At 38.2% G+C, this 15,234-nt stretch overlaps 1 protein-coding gene and 1 long non-coding RNA gene across 5 annotated transcripts in view; one reads left to right on the plus strand and one right to left on the minus strand.

The window, feature by feature from the left end:
- MACROD2 (mono-ADP ribosylhydrolase 2) overlaps nt 1-15,234 on the minus strand; it is a 2,138,630-nt gene that overhangs the window by 25,167 nt on the left and 2,098,229 nt on the right. The window lies entirely within an intron of this gene.
- Nucleotides 598-14,209, plus strand: LOC110208324 (uncharacterized). Its single transcript, XR_002324456.2, has 3 exons — nt 598-690; nt 1,024-1,110; nt 14,047-14,209. It is a non-coding gene; the product is annotated as an uncharacterized LOC110208324 (long non-coding RNA).

Raw genomic sequence — 15,234 nt, forward strand, 5'->3', positions numbered from 1 at the left:
TTAATTTTTGTGTTCCAAAAGCTAGTCCGCAGTGATTTTTTTATGAATCACAATCTTAAATTCATTTTCTCAAATGCTAGGTGATTCCATTGACCTACTTGGGATGTTTCCACAGTGGTCATCCCAATCCCCGGTGGATTCTAATGAGGCCTTATGAAGGTGATATGTGACATGGTAGTCCGGTTCAAAGTACAAGTAGGGCTCAAGGACGATGACATGTCACACTTAAGGGACTATGATTTCCTATCAGATCACTGAAGATAAGTCTTCAAAGTTTAGCTTTGTTAATAGCAGCAAAGATCAGGCGGTAAAGAGTTCACCTCTAGGTTCACCTCAGACCCCTCCACAGCCATTCCCTGTCTGCTAGCTGCTAGTCTAGGATAATAATCAGCTCCTCTCTGAGAACTGTTTGTGCCAATTCTCAGACCCAAAATCATCCTTCCCTTTCTTTAAGATGAGCTGTTGTGTAATTTGCTTTTGCTGAGGCACAAAACATTATTAACTCACATTCCAGATGAAATAGTTACAGACTTGAAAATGAAACCTCCCACACATTTTCTTTTCTTTCACTTTCTTATTTTTTTTTTACCAGTTCTTGGAAGAAGACTGTACACAGAAACATATGAACTATGACTCTTTTCTATATGCCTGAGGTAAATAGGTAGAAGGCTGTTTACAGGACTGAATCAGGTGAGCATGAACACGCAGCTATATATTTCCTAGAAAAAAAAAGTACACTTTCTGATATAAATCTTTGTTAAGGCTTGTCTTGAGCTTTTTTTTTTTTCCCTTTGAAATCTGGCACATGAGCCCATCTGATGCTCAAGTGGCTGGTTGAAATTGGCCTCTTTTAATTACATAATACCCTGAAAGGAATGGTTTTTTTTTCCTTTTCTTTCTGGTAAAGGAAGAATACTGCAGTTCTTTATCTGCTTGCTGCCCCTACAAATACATCAGCAGCACTTTTGACCCCTAACCTGTACTGTCTCTTCTGTCAAAAACACTTTTGTTTTTCCCTCCTAGGCATGATCTTGGTGAATCTCCTTGCTGGCTGTTTGCTAATATTATCTCAGACATCCATGGCCACTGTTTGCATCTGGCTTCAAAGAGGTATTGTAAATATTGGTTTATTTTAAAGATGGTTTCTGGGTTCTTTGTTTCAAAAGTCTTATTTGATTTTATTCACTCTGGATACAGTTCTTTATCATCCACTAGAATGTAACGTCTTTGGGAAGAGGTCATCTTGTTTTTGTCTTCATGATCCCAGAGCCTAACACACTACCTTACACCTGGTAGGTGCTTAATAAATGCTTGTTAAATTCAATTGAATTTACCCACAATCTTGCTGTCACTCACAGTTTGAAACTATCAGTAGTTTGCCCTTTCTGTTCCCTTCCATATAATCTCAGATACTACTCTGCCTGCCCTCACTCCACATAATCAATACTCACCCTCCTCTTTTATTATTCAGATACCTCTCAATCATTAAAAAAATCTTTAGGGGGATATCCTCAGCCATATCTCCAAAGTCAAATTAGACATAGAATAACCGGGCAGGAGCAGAATCAAGGCTACGTGTTTCTGCAGAACACCCAAACACCGGCAAGATACGTCTCCATCTGTTTATTGGAGAGCAACTACTCTGACAAACAACTCCAGCCTTCTCTGATAGGAGATGAATAGTGAAGAGCATGTAGCTCAGCAGAATCAACTTTTGATGGAAAAACTTGCTCATTTGTGTTATCTTCATGCTGCATAAGCTGCCTTTCTGGGGTCTAAAGACATATGACAATCCTCCCTCTTCATGTTTAAGAAGATGCATGAGCCTTTCCTCTCAGGATCTTAAGGACATGGAACTCAAAGTTTTAAAAACAAAAGTTAAAAAAATGTTTTCACATGCAACTGGGAAATAAGATATACAGGAAATGGGGTATAGAAATCTATCCTGTCCTACAGGCAAATTGAAGGGGAAGGGGATAAGAGAATGGGGGGAGAGATAGAAGGGAGGGCAGGTTAGGAGAAGTGGTATTCAGAACACATGCCATCTTGGGGTAGGGGGAGGGATGAGATGGGGAGAAAATTTGGAACTCAAAATCTTGTGGAAGTGAATGTTGAAAACTAAAAATAAATGAGCTAATTTTTTTAAAAAAAGGAGCAATCAGTTTTATAGGCTTAGACTATGCCTAGAAGGATACCAAAACATCAGGATAAAAGGTTTTTGTGTTTTGAAGGCCAGCAGTTGTCTGTGATCATGTCTCTCTATTACTTCCTCCTCCCCATGTCCTTCCCAGACACATGCCTAGGCACTTCTTTCCTCTCTAGCTCCAATTCCCACCCATTCTTCAAGGCTCCATTCAAATGAGACCAAGTCCATGATTCCTTTCTTTTCTCTTTCCTTCTTGCCCATGCCCCTCCCCACTCCAGCTAGAAATAGTCTCTCTCTCTTCTCAAAACGTCCATTTCACCTTGTATGATTGCATAGAGCTTTTTATCTTCTACTTTTGAAATAGAGGTATTTGCATCAATCTCTAATAAGGTTCTTGAGTTCAGGTATTCTGCTGTACATTTCTGTGTAATGATAATTAGCACTTGCATAGCACTTTATGGTTTGTGATATGCTTTAACATTCATCACTTAGTCCTCGATCTTGCAAGCGAGGTAGAGAACATATTATTATTCCTATTTTACAGATGAGGATGCTAACTCAGTGACATAAAATAGCTTACCCAAGGACACAAAGTTAATAAGTGGCAACGTGTGGATAAGAACTCAGGTCTTTAGATACTAGCGTTAGTTTCACTAAATGATACTGATTCTCACTGTACCTAATATGATGCTTTGGATGTAGTCAGCCTAAATATTTGCTAACTTTGTTGAATGTATAGTTTTTTCCTCTGCTGTCAAATATCTGGAGAGATGAAAATATTAGGCAAAAACATAGATGAATGTCTGACTTCTTCATTCTTCATCTTTGATGTGTCTACTTCTGCCTTTCCTGGATGCATAATGGGCTGGATTGCATTTCTCCCCTATATTCTGATAGAAGGGGCTGGCCCTTCTGGGGGTGGTGGCAGCTATTCATGCAATCCCAGGTGTTAGTGGGTCTAGTTGAAATAGACTTGGAGTGTTTCCCCTTCAGTGCAATTGTTGTATTCTCTGAGTCTGGCTTCTCCCTCCCCTCCCCTTTTCAGGCCCCAATTAACTAATTCCCATTCCTTCTTATTATACATCCTCCCCCTCCAGGGTCTGGCAGGAATGAGAGGACTATGTGGATTCCTCTCTTTGTAAGTGGCTGCCAGGACCAATCTCTCTGATCAGTGCTGTTCCAACAGGAACCATTTAAATTGGGTGTCTCTAAAACTGTCTTGTACTCCATCATGTTCCCTTTGTAGCTTTTGTCTCTCTCCAGAAATTGCATAAATCTATACACAGTAGGTTTCTTGAGGAGACAGGGGGATACCTATATCTATATCCATATCTATACCTATATCTATCTACACACAGACACCCCTATACACACATACATATTAAAGAAAAGCTCTTTTTGTTTTTTTTTTTACTCCAATAGGGTTTAAACTATGGAAGAAGACCCAGTGGCAGAGGCTTTGGTCTTTTCAATAGTTCTTTATGTGAAATCTCTCATAAGGAAAGCACCTTACTTCAGAAAATAACTAAAACTCTACTTTCAAAAGCTTTTGTTATACACTTAAGGCACAGGGTGGGGGGAGGGGGGAAACGAAAGCTTCTCTTCCTGTTGGTACTGAAATCCGGCATGATTTTGTGTCTAGCTCTTCATTCAAACAATACTTTAATACCAGAAATCCTTAATTAAATATTTCCTTAATTATTCCCATTAGTCTTTTTGTTTTTGTGCACATTGTATTTTTTTTTAAAATAGGAAATCTTTGGGGAATATTTGGACCACTAATGAAATCTAATGTACTCCCTTTGTCTGTGATCCAAATGCTGGGAATATCCACCCCTAAAGAAATATGGATCTGAGTAATAACTCATAGATTCGTGAGGGAGGCCACCAACAGCCTTTGAACTAGGAGTAAGTACATTCAGCTCAGCTAAGTTAATTCCATTTTTGCTCTCTGCCACTTTAGCATGAGCTCTTCCAGCATCAAAGAAAAATGAGAGGATATTTTCCTACTAGGGGAAATTTTCAGAACACACTAGAATTTAAGCTAAAGCTCATTTATCTTTCATCTGGTCCCCACAAAGCTCTTGCTATAGTTACCTGCAATGGGATCTTTCAGGCTCATTGGGGTCAGAATATTCTGTGGCTTTCCAGAGCATGTTCCCCACAGAAATAAGGGTACCAACACTGAGAGTGCTCTGAGACACATTGCATTACACAAATAGGTCAGACCAGCAAGAAAGTTAGGCAGAATGCCCCAGGCTAAAGGGAATTTGAAGTCATCATCCAAGGCAGATGTTTGGAAATGGAAATGTTTGGCATGTACCACTCCACTCTGGGCTTTGGTTTCTTCTTGTAGATAATAGGGCACAGACTTCATTCATTATCATTAAAATCTTGAACTGTCAGAGCTCGTGGGGCTCTCAGAGATCACCCAGATGTGGAAAATATAGTATAGTAGTATATTGTACCTGGAATTAGCAGAGACTTGGATTCCAGTCCTGCCTAGGATGCCTATCAACTCTATGGCTCTGGGCAAATCAGTTGAACTCTCTGAAACTGTTTCCTCCTGTATAACATGGGGATAATTATTCTTGTAGTACCTTCCTCATAGAGCTGTTGCAGGGTTCAAAGGAAAACACTTTGCAATTTTTTCAAGTGCTCTGGGTGTGTGTCTATGTTTATTGTGATTACTCTTGTTGTCAGAGGTTACACAACCAATTAGTGGTAGAACCAGTTCCAGAACCCTGTCAAGATATTAGGAGGCATCCTGTTTTCCAGAGCTAAGGCCTGGCAAGCAAGCTGTACCCTGAGCTTGGCATAAGAATAATCCTTTGCACTCACCATCTAAATGATCTCACCCTCTGGAAAAATCATATAAATAATGTATTGCTTTGACCAGCACCAGGTGCTCTCTGAGTGTGGGCAAGCACTGGGCAAGTACCCATGTTCCTGTCATGAAGTACTGCTATGAATCAGACTTGTTTCATTGTTTCTGTTACCCTTCATTGTCAGGGGTATAGCTTACTGTGTAGCAATTGGTATAAGTATCCCCCACACTGCCTCAGATCCCCTCTCTAAGGGTGGGGCCCTGGCACATTTGTCTACTCTGCTTCCTTGCTTTCAAGCTGTTTCCTTCACTTTGAAAATAAACTTCTGTTTGATTCCTGACTCTTCTGTCTCTGTCCTGCTCTGTTCAGCTCTGGCCCTCTACAGGTTAGAGGCCAGTTTGGTCTGGTTGACAACCGCAACTTGTGCTTTCTACTCTAGTAGTCAAAACTGCTGACAATAACAATGTGTACAAATAGGTGGGCATTTTACTTGTAACCTCCATATTGACTGCATGGGGCAATTTTACTTGGCTTTAACATCTTAATGTTGTACAGAGGCAAAGAGCAGCAACTCTACAAATGATCCCTTCAATTCTTATCAACGAGCTCTGATAAGTTACTAACGGGTACCTTTAGTGGGGAAGTTACTAAAGGTCAAACATGAACTTAATGACACTAATCTGTGATACCTGTGTTTCTAATTTAATATGGGTATTTATGAGTAGCTGGCTTAGCATCTAAATGAGCATATATAGGCAATCAAGGTCATGATGTGTCTCCTGAAACAGAAATACTCGGTGAGCACACAATGTACATTTGCTTTAATCACCTGAATATTTGGTCCCCCACATGTCTGGGTGGCTACAGCCATCTCTCCTTTTATCCCAGAGGGTCTGTCCAAATTCATCTGCAGCCTTGGTCCTAGCATAGCCCTCTGAAGGTGACATATCAAAGCCTAGATAACCAGCCCTCTCATTTCCAAGATAGGCTCATTCAATTGAAAGATATTTGTGTCTGATGACTGCAGTGTTCTTTTCCCATTTTTCATGGGTTCATTTAGTCATTCTCTATTCTGTTTATATACTAAGAGTTGCCAAGCCTAATTCCATGGGGAAATAGGGAAGATTAAAATGGAAAAATGTTCCCAAAATGGAAGCATCATATGGAGTGATTCTGTTGGGCACTTGTGGTATGACATTAATTTCTACCCCAAGCTTGAATATGGAGTAACTCTCTTAGCTCAAGATACTATAAGGACACCTCAACACCCCAGCCCATTTTTCCTCTCTAAAAATCCCAGGTCAGAGATTGGATTACCCAATTTTCATTTTACAAGATAAGGTCACAAGTCTATCAGAGTGCCAAGTTCCAGATAATCATGATCTTCACAGATAAACTTGGGATTAGAGTGACCAGGCTTTATTTCAAGGGCCGCCAGGTTTGAAGTCAAGTACAAAAAATCAAATGATATAAAAATGTAGAAAATGATACCCAATAGCCCATAGTTTTCCTAGGATGTCATCAAAGTGCTCAGATGAAAGCACCCTTTCAGCAGATGGCCCAAAAGGGTGGAAGGTAGTTAGCCAACAGTGAGATTGTAGAGTTTGTACCTTTGTCACTCTCCTTTTCAAAGAGTTTTCAATGGTTTCCTATTTCTTCTAGGGTAAAATACCATATCTTCTACAATCCTTACAATCTTGATCCAACCTATCTTTTCAGGGTGATTAAATATTGCTCCCCATCATACACTCCATGTTCTACCCAAACTGGTCAACTTGATGGTCGCCATATATAACACTTCATCTCCCACCTTCACACTTTGCCACAGATTATTTGCTGTGCTTGGGAATTCTCTCTCTCTCTTCACCATTGCCTCTTGGAATTCTCAGCTCCTGTACAAGCATAATAGCAATTACCTCTCAGGGTTGTTAAGAGGATCAAATAAGATAATATTTGTAAAGCACTTAGCACAAAGTAGGTGATAGTTCCTTCCTTTGTTGAATTGAATTGTATTGAATTGAATTTACCCACAGGTGAACTCCTGCCCAATGGTATGGGTCTTTATAGAGCTGCAACCAAGGTCTGACTTTATTTCTGAGCTTGTTGTCAGTGTTTCTGACACATTCTATTTGACTACTTGAATGCTGGACTATTCTGATCTGATGTTCTTTCAAACCTTGCTGATGCTAAACCTCTAACCTCTGGCTTGTTGTTGACCACTGGAAACTATAGACTCTTTGGCTTTTCTCTTAGCTCTGAGAACTCTTGTTCTAGTCTTCTGACATTTGCAAGGTCCTTAACCCTTACCTTGACCGCATTGAGTCTCATCTGCTGTTTGACTCTCTTAATCCTTTCTGGACATTCTAAGACCTGCTGCTACTGCTAGTGCCCTCATACCCTGGAATGACATTAACAATCCTAATGCTGGGCTTCATTTTTGAAGTGTAGACAACCTCCCTATGAATAGAGCTGAAACTGGCAGGAGTGCATGATAAAAACTACACAACTTTTATCTTGTGACATAGCATTCTGGATCACTTCAAGAGAATCTCCACAATAAAGGAGGGGAAATTAAAGCTAAGAGTTTTCTTTATAGAAATAGGAAATCCTATTCCTTTCTGTCTAACTCTTCATGTAACCTATCTTTCAAGACAGCAATTCACCTGTGCTGATGTATTTTCTGGTCTTGATTTTCTGATCTCAGAAATATATTACTTAAAAACAAATTGCAGACCAGTCCATATGTGATTTATCATCAAATCAAGTGCTGAACACTGTGCTTTTGAAGGTGGGGAGGGGGTGCACCAATTCCAGTTCAATTTTTTTCCTTTTCAGGAGTACATAGAGTTTCTTCACTTATAAGGGATTTTGAAAGCCCCAAACAGTGCCCATCTGAGGCAACAACAATTACCCCTTCTTCCTTTGGGGAAATGGAAAATTACTTATATTGTGAGCCATCACCAAGGTTTAGCCTTCAGAAATCTCTGCTGGCTTTACAGACATGATGGTTTTTTTTTCTAAGATTCCTGTTGCAGTTCAATCTAGTCAAAACTTGGTCTTCCTTCGATAGAACGTTGAATGAGCTAGTGCTCATAAACCTAGGAAGGAGGTGAGAAGACACATATGTGCATCCCTTTAAGCTTCTTCCTTTATAGCAGGATGTCCTCTGCTCATTTATGTTTGTTTGTTTGTTTGTTTATTTATTTATTTTTGTCTGTTTTGCTGAAACATTTTATTGTCCAAGAAAGAGACACATCTAATCGGGTGACTAAACATTGTCAGATAACCAAGATCTAAAGCTAGTCAGTCCCTGCAGTCATTGCTAAAACAAACCTGGAAGCCAAGCAACGTGATTTAGAGCCTCCCCTTCTAATCAATATCAGGGTCAGCAGAAGTACTAAAGACTTGCCGTAGCCTATCCTGGTCTCATTAAATGCTCCCAGTTGGCCCGCGTGTGGGATGCTTAGGCCTCTGCAAAGGACAATTTGTCATCATACACTTTCTCCCCTCTACAAGAGTTTCACACCCCACAGCATAAGTCTGCAAAGGAGGATGCTGACCTCAGACCATTTTCATCCTGCTTCAACTCTGACCCTTTAGCATTAAGTAGACAGGATTTTCAAGTTTCTCTGTATGTGATACACAGGTTTAATCAGCCTGATTAGCTTCGCTGATCAGAATCTTTTCACTGATTTGCAGTTAGTTCTTGAATGCTAGGTTCTCCTTGAGTAAGTGTTTGCACTAAATTATTTGTGTTTTACAGACTCACAGTAACTGAGAGTTCCAAGGGATCTCAGAGGTTATCATGGTCAACTCTGAAACTGTTAAAAGCTTTAAATTCTATGTACTGTTGAAAAATGTAGACTGGGCAGCTAGGTGGTGCAGTAGATAGAATGCCTAACCTGGAGTCAAGAAGACCTGAGTTCAAATGTGATCTCAGATACTTATTAGCTGTGTGACCCTGGGAAATTCACACAACTCTGACTTATTTTTATATTTTTATGAAAGACAGCATGATTTAGAAGGAGGAGCATTAGACTAGGAGTAAGCGAACCAGGTTCCCTGGCTCTGACACTAGAATGATCTGTAGCATAGAGCAAGTGGCTTGGCTTCCCTGGCTCTTATTATCTGAATCTGGTAGTTGTATTCAATGGCTGCCCTTACATTTAAGGATTCTTTTACTATAAGCTCTCTTTCAATTAGATAAAAAAACATCCATCAAAGTGACTCAAAGAAGAGATTTTGGTAAGTTGAGGCTGCTGGATTCATAATGACTAAGCTGCTATTTATTGACTAATTACTGGTAACTTTATCTCTTCTGTTTTCTAAAGCATACCCCTAAATAGCTTTTTAAATGCCTGTTTTCTTATTTCCATTTTTGCCGTTTAGTAAGGCATTTAGATTCCTATGTAAAGGAAATGTCTTTCCCTTTTCTCCAAAGAGGATGCTTCTGTCCCACTGTGATCCTGGTGTGGACTTTGAGTTGCTCTTTTTTCAGTGCTGGGGATGGGTTTGCACTTGTCCAACCACACCATTACCAGTTCCTTTGCATGTCTAATGACACTCATTGGTGAGAGAGCTGACTCTGGTGCTGTAGTGAGGACTGGCCTCTTGAAGAGTAGATGATATTATGGTCATTAGCTCTTGCAGCAGACAATGCTTTGTAGCTTTCTTAGAACATCCAAAGGTATCTGGACCAGATACCAAATCAACTTTTAAGATAGCCACTAGTAGAGTAGTATTGATGATTGCCATGGTCAGAAAGTTACCTAATTTTTATACTAATTACTTACTTAATTACTTAATGGTAAAATTTTAGAGTAATTTTTTTTTCACTTTACAATGTCATCATAAAAACATTCAGTGGCTGGTCTGCTGGTTTTAGAGTACTTAGTCAGTCCATAGACATTTATTAAGCACCTACTGTGTGCCAGTGTAAGTGCTGAGAAAAAGAGATACAAAAAATACAAAAGACATTCCCTGACATCAAAGAGCTCATAGTGGATTCAACCATGGAAAGATAATATGCAAATTATATACAGATGACATATAGAGAGGATAATTTGGAAATAATCAGAAAGAGGAAGACACCAAAATTAAGGAGGATTGAGAAAAGGTTCCTGTAGGTGGGATTTTATTTGGGACTTGAAGGATGCAACAGAAACCAGGGAAAGTTAGGTGGCATGGTAGATAGAGCGCTGGTCTTGAATCAAGAAGACTTATCTTCATGAGTTCAAATCTGGCCTCAGATACTTATAAGATGTGTGAGCCTGGACAAGTCACTTAACCCTGTTAGCTTCAATCTCCTCATCTCTAAAATGAGCTGGAGAAGGAAACAGCAAACCATTCCAGTTTCTTTGCCAAGAATATCCCAAAGAATTGGCCATGACTGAAAAACAACTGAACAATAGCAGAAGCCAGGAGGCAGAGATGAAGGGGGACAACATTTTAGGCATGAGGGACAGTCACTGAAAATGCCCAGAATCAGGAGATTTCTTATTTAAGGAATGCAAGGAGGACAGTGTCACATATTTATTTATTAATATTATTCATAAAGTACGTTGTTAATACTTCTGAATCCAAACCTTACTTTAAGGCCCAGCTTCTCCTTGAACCCTTCCCTGACCAGACAAGCCCAAAATGATCTCTTCTTCTTCTGAACTCCCAGAGAATTCATTGTATATAACACCCATATCAACATTCATCATATACTGCATTGTAGTATTGTATTATTGTATTATTCACACATTTATATATTTCTTATTTCCATAATTAGATTTAAAAAATACCAGAGAACAAGTACTATCTGTCCTACTACTATCACACATGTTTTATACCCAAGGTTATCCTTTATTGTGCTGAGGCAATCTTTTCAAGAAATAGAACTAGGAAGATATCCGAAACCCACAGTTCAAAGAAACACAAAATCTAGGAGTTTGGAGGAAGCTCAGAGGTCATCTAGTGTAACCCATACCTAACCAAGAATCTTCTCTACATCACTGACAGACGGCTATCTGACCTCTGTGGGAACACCCAAAGGGAAAGTCACTATGTCCCAGGATAGTTCATTCTACTTTTGGGTAGTTCTAATTCTTAGAAAGTTTTTTCTTAAACTAAGCCTGTATATACAACTTGTACTTGTTGGTTTTAATTATGTCCTCTATGGCCACAAAGAACAAATTTAATCTCTATTTGGCAGTCAAAAAAGTGCGGAACTGCTATTATGTCTTCCCCACTGTCTTCTCTTCTACATGTTAAAAAGACCCAGAAGAATAATTTATACTATAACATCAATATTGTAAAAACAGACAGTTTGAAGAGTTTTATATCCTGATGAAGAATGAAATAAGCAGAACTAGGAGAATAATTTATATAAAAACAACAACACTATAAAGAAAAACAACTTTGAAAGCTTTAAGAATGATGATAATATGACAACCGTCCATGATTTCAGAGAAACAAGGATGCAACATACTATTCCTCTTGGGATAGAAGGATGATGGATTTAGGGCATAGATTGGACTATACATATTTGTTGTATGTATGTGTGCATATATATCTATATAAATATCTCATACTGTTTTATCTACCCATATAAGTATATATATATATATATATATGTATATTGTTACATATACATATATGTGTGTGTATATGTGTATGTAGATATGTATGTGTGTTGTGTATACCAAGAGTAATTTAATTTGCTTCACAATATATATTTGTTAACAAGGAATTTTTTATTTTTTATTTTTCCCCCAATGGGTGGGAGATGAGAGGGAGATAAAATAGATTTCTGCTAATTAAAAAAAATTTTTTTTAATAGAGATATAAGAAAGGTGCTACAGATATGAAATGTTGCATATATTTTCAGCTGAGAACACTATTGTTAGGTTTTCTAAATTGTTTTACTTAGTTATAAGATATCTCTCACAGAGTAGGGATAAGCAGTAAATGTTTAAAAAAGTCAATAAAATTTAAATAAAACAGAATGTGGAAATTTATTACATAGAATGACACTAGGATCCCAGTTACTTCTCTGTCTTTTCTCTTATAAGGGTCCCAATACATGGCATTGGGATATAGTTCTGTACTTGCCTTTTTTCACAGTGACTCAGTCATTCTCTCACTCTCTCTGATACAGCCAATGAATCATTCTCATGCTAAACATGCTGCTGTCCAGTTCTCCAAATACTTAGCCTACTCATATGACAGCCCTGGCTCTCCAGCAGCCTTCTCCCATTCCACGTATGCTTGTCTTTAACAATTCAAATGGCCAAGACTAGCCTGAGGCTACCCTTTACCACTCTTTAATAAGTCCAGAGGATTGTGAGTAGCTATAGTCTCTTCAGCGTCTGGGGCATAGCCCCATATCCATTTCCCTCTCTCAACCCAAGTCCCAAGTGCTTGTCATCATTGCTTAGAACTAATTTGTATCCCCCTAATACACAGCATGATTCATGGTAAGAGGTGCAGGGGATACCAAGGTGGGAAAAGTCCCTGTCCTCAAGAAGTTTACATTCTACTGAGGGGACATAACATGTACATTTATACATATCAATTAAAAGAAGACAATTTGAGTAGGGAGAAAACACCATCAATTTGGGGTGATAAGGAACGCATCCTCATAGGAGATGACCTCTGAGCTGAGACTCAAACAGAGTTAGGAATTCTAACGGACAGACAATGCAAATAGTAGGCAATCAATAAATATCTATTTTAATAGTATTTTATTTTTTTTCCAATTCCAAAAGACACTTTTTAACATTCATTCTTTATAAAATTTTGAGTTCCAAATGTTCTCCCCCCCCACAAGCTCTTCCCTAAGATGGTAAGCAATTTCATAAAGGAATAAATATTTATTGATATTGCTAGTAGGTTCTCCTACATTTTTGCTAACCATGTGAACCATCTTAATCTCCTCAGGTTTTGAGAGGAAATATAGCATAGTGAATAAGGTGCTGGTCTTAGAACCAGGAAAACCTAGGTTTGAGTTTTACTGATACAGGCTGTCTGTGTGATCCAGAGCAAATCACTTAACCTATCAGTGCCTTAGGACAATTTCTAAGACTGTTCATCTAAATTGATTAACAGTTGTGGATCTTCCTTGGAAAGGGGAGTTTCTTTACTTTGGAATTCCTATTCTGATGAAATCATATGACAGGACAAAAGAACATAAAACAAAAAGAATCACCAAAGATATGTTTATTCAACTGAAAAAGGAAGTGGGTTGATTTGGTAAGGAGAGTACAGCTTTAGGACTGCACAAGTATACACAAAGAGCCCTAAGAAGACCTCCTGTTATCCACCCAAATCTACCTCCACTGTCTCTTCCCTCACCTCTCCCACTCTCTTACTCTGGACATAGTAATCAAAGTATCATTGCTTCTGGACAGGTCATATTATCTGAGATTGCCCTTTGGACCAACTGATCTTCCCTTTGAGTTTACTGATCAGTTTACTCCCTGGTCACCCCTCCTTCATATATACATATACACATACACACACACACACATACACACATATACATATACATATATATACACACACACATATATACATATATGTACACATATATATACACACATATATATACATATATATATATATAAATTTCAATTAAGAATTCTTTTTTTTCTCCCTTTTCCTTCTCTCTGCTCTAAGAAAGAAAACATAGAAAGAAAATAAGAAAGGAAAAGAGAGAAATTTTAAAAAAGAAAGAATCCTAGTATCACTTAACCACATTCAAGGAAAACATATTCCCATAATGATCATGTCCAAAAATTCATTTCTTATTCTGATATTAATCCATCGTCTCTAGGTCATGAGCTAGGTAGAATTCTAATCAGTCCTCTGGAATTGTAGAATTTCCCTCTAGTTAAGTGTAGGTTCCTTAAAGATAAGTCTTACTTTTTGAATTGAATTCCAAGTAATTAGTACTATTCCTGAGACAGAGTAAACATTTAATACGTTGATTTTATTAGATCAGTTTTATTAAATAATAGTTTTATTAAATGCATAGTAAGCATCCAATAACTTTTGATTTATTGATTCATTCTTCACATCATCTAGATTATTGATGGAGGATTTATGGAAAGATAAATCTTCTAAGAAGAATTTCACAGGATGAGAAGGCTTGGATGGGTTGTGATCTTCAGTGGTGAAGAGCGGACACATATCAATGAGACCACAGATCTACTGAGGTACAAGCATGAAAAAGGCTAGCTAGGTAATAAAAAAAGTTATAATATTTCTCTCCCATTTCTACAATAAAATTAAAGGATTATCTTTTAATATTACCCCTTTATGCATATGCCTTTGGCCTGGTATAATTCAACATTTTCATCTGGGGTTTCACGGTATAGCTGGCATGCTTAACAAATCTGTAGATCAGAGGGAGCTGGGAGGGCTAGATAAAACATTGGATGACAACATCAGAATACAAAGATATCTTGACAGGCTGAAACAATGGATTGAATCTAATAAGATGAAAGATAATAGGGATAAATTTAAATTCCTACCCTTGGATAAAATGAAAAATCAACTGCCCAAGTACATAATGGATGAAATGTGGTATGCTTTATAATCAACATTTAAACACACTTTAAGGTTTGCAAAGGGCTTCACCTATATTTTCTTATTTGAGCCTTGCAACAACCCTGTAAGGTAGGTATTATAGGTGTTATTCTCTTCATTTTTTTGTAGGAGAATTTGAGGCTCAAAGAGACAAGGCTACACAGCTGCAAAGCTAGGAAAATAGAGCTCAAACCCAGCTCTACCAGATCTTATCCTCTAGTATGGGGGAGACATTAGCCACAGCCCTAGTTAGAGCACATTTAGAGTACTGTACCGGTTTCTAAGTGCCACATTTTAAGGGTAACATTCACAAGCCTTAGGAGATACTGAGGAGGGTAAGGTTCCAGGACTCATACCATACCACATGGGGACCAGTCAAGATTTTTAGTTTGATCTAGAATAGAACTTCTTAATAGTCAGCATTGTCCAAAAATGGTATCACTGCCATCAGAGCCAGGACGACCTGGCTTTAAATCTTAGCAATGTGACTGGAGACAAGTAAACTTCTCTTAGCCTCAGTTTCCTAATCTGTAAAATAAGCACATAAAAATAGCCCTTACTTCAGAGGGTTGCTGTTAAGATCAAATAAGGTAACATGTGAAGTGTTGTGCAAACCTTAAAGAGCCATATCAATGCTGATTATAATAAGGGCTATGTTGTTGTTATTTGGTAAAGTAGTTTCAT

This window comes from Phascolarctos cinereus, unplaced genomic scaffold (genome assembly GCF_003287225.1).
Source record: "Phascolarctos cinereus isolate Bilbo 61053 unplaced genomic scaffold, phaCin_HiC Scaffold_2;HRSCAF=192, whole genome shotgun sequence".
In the NCBI taxonomy this organism is placed as follows: Eukaryota; Metazoa; Chordata; class Mammalia; order Diprotodontia; family Phascolarctidae; genus Phascolarctos; species Phascolarctos cinereus.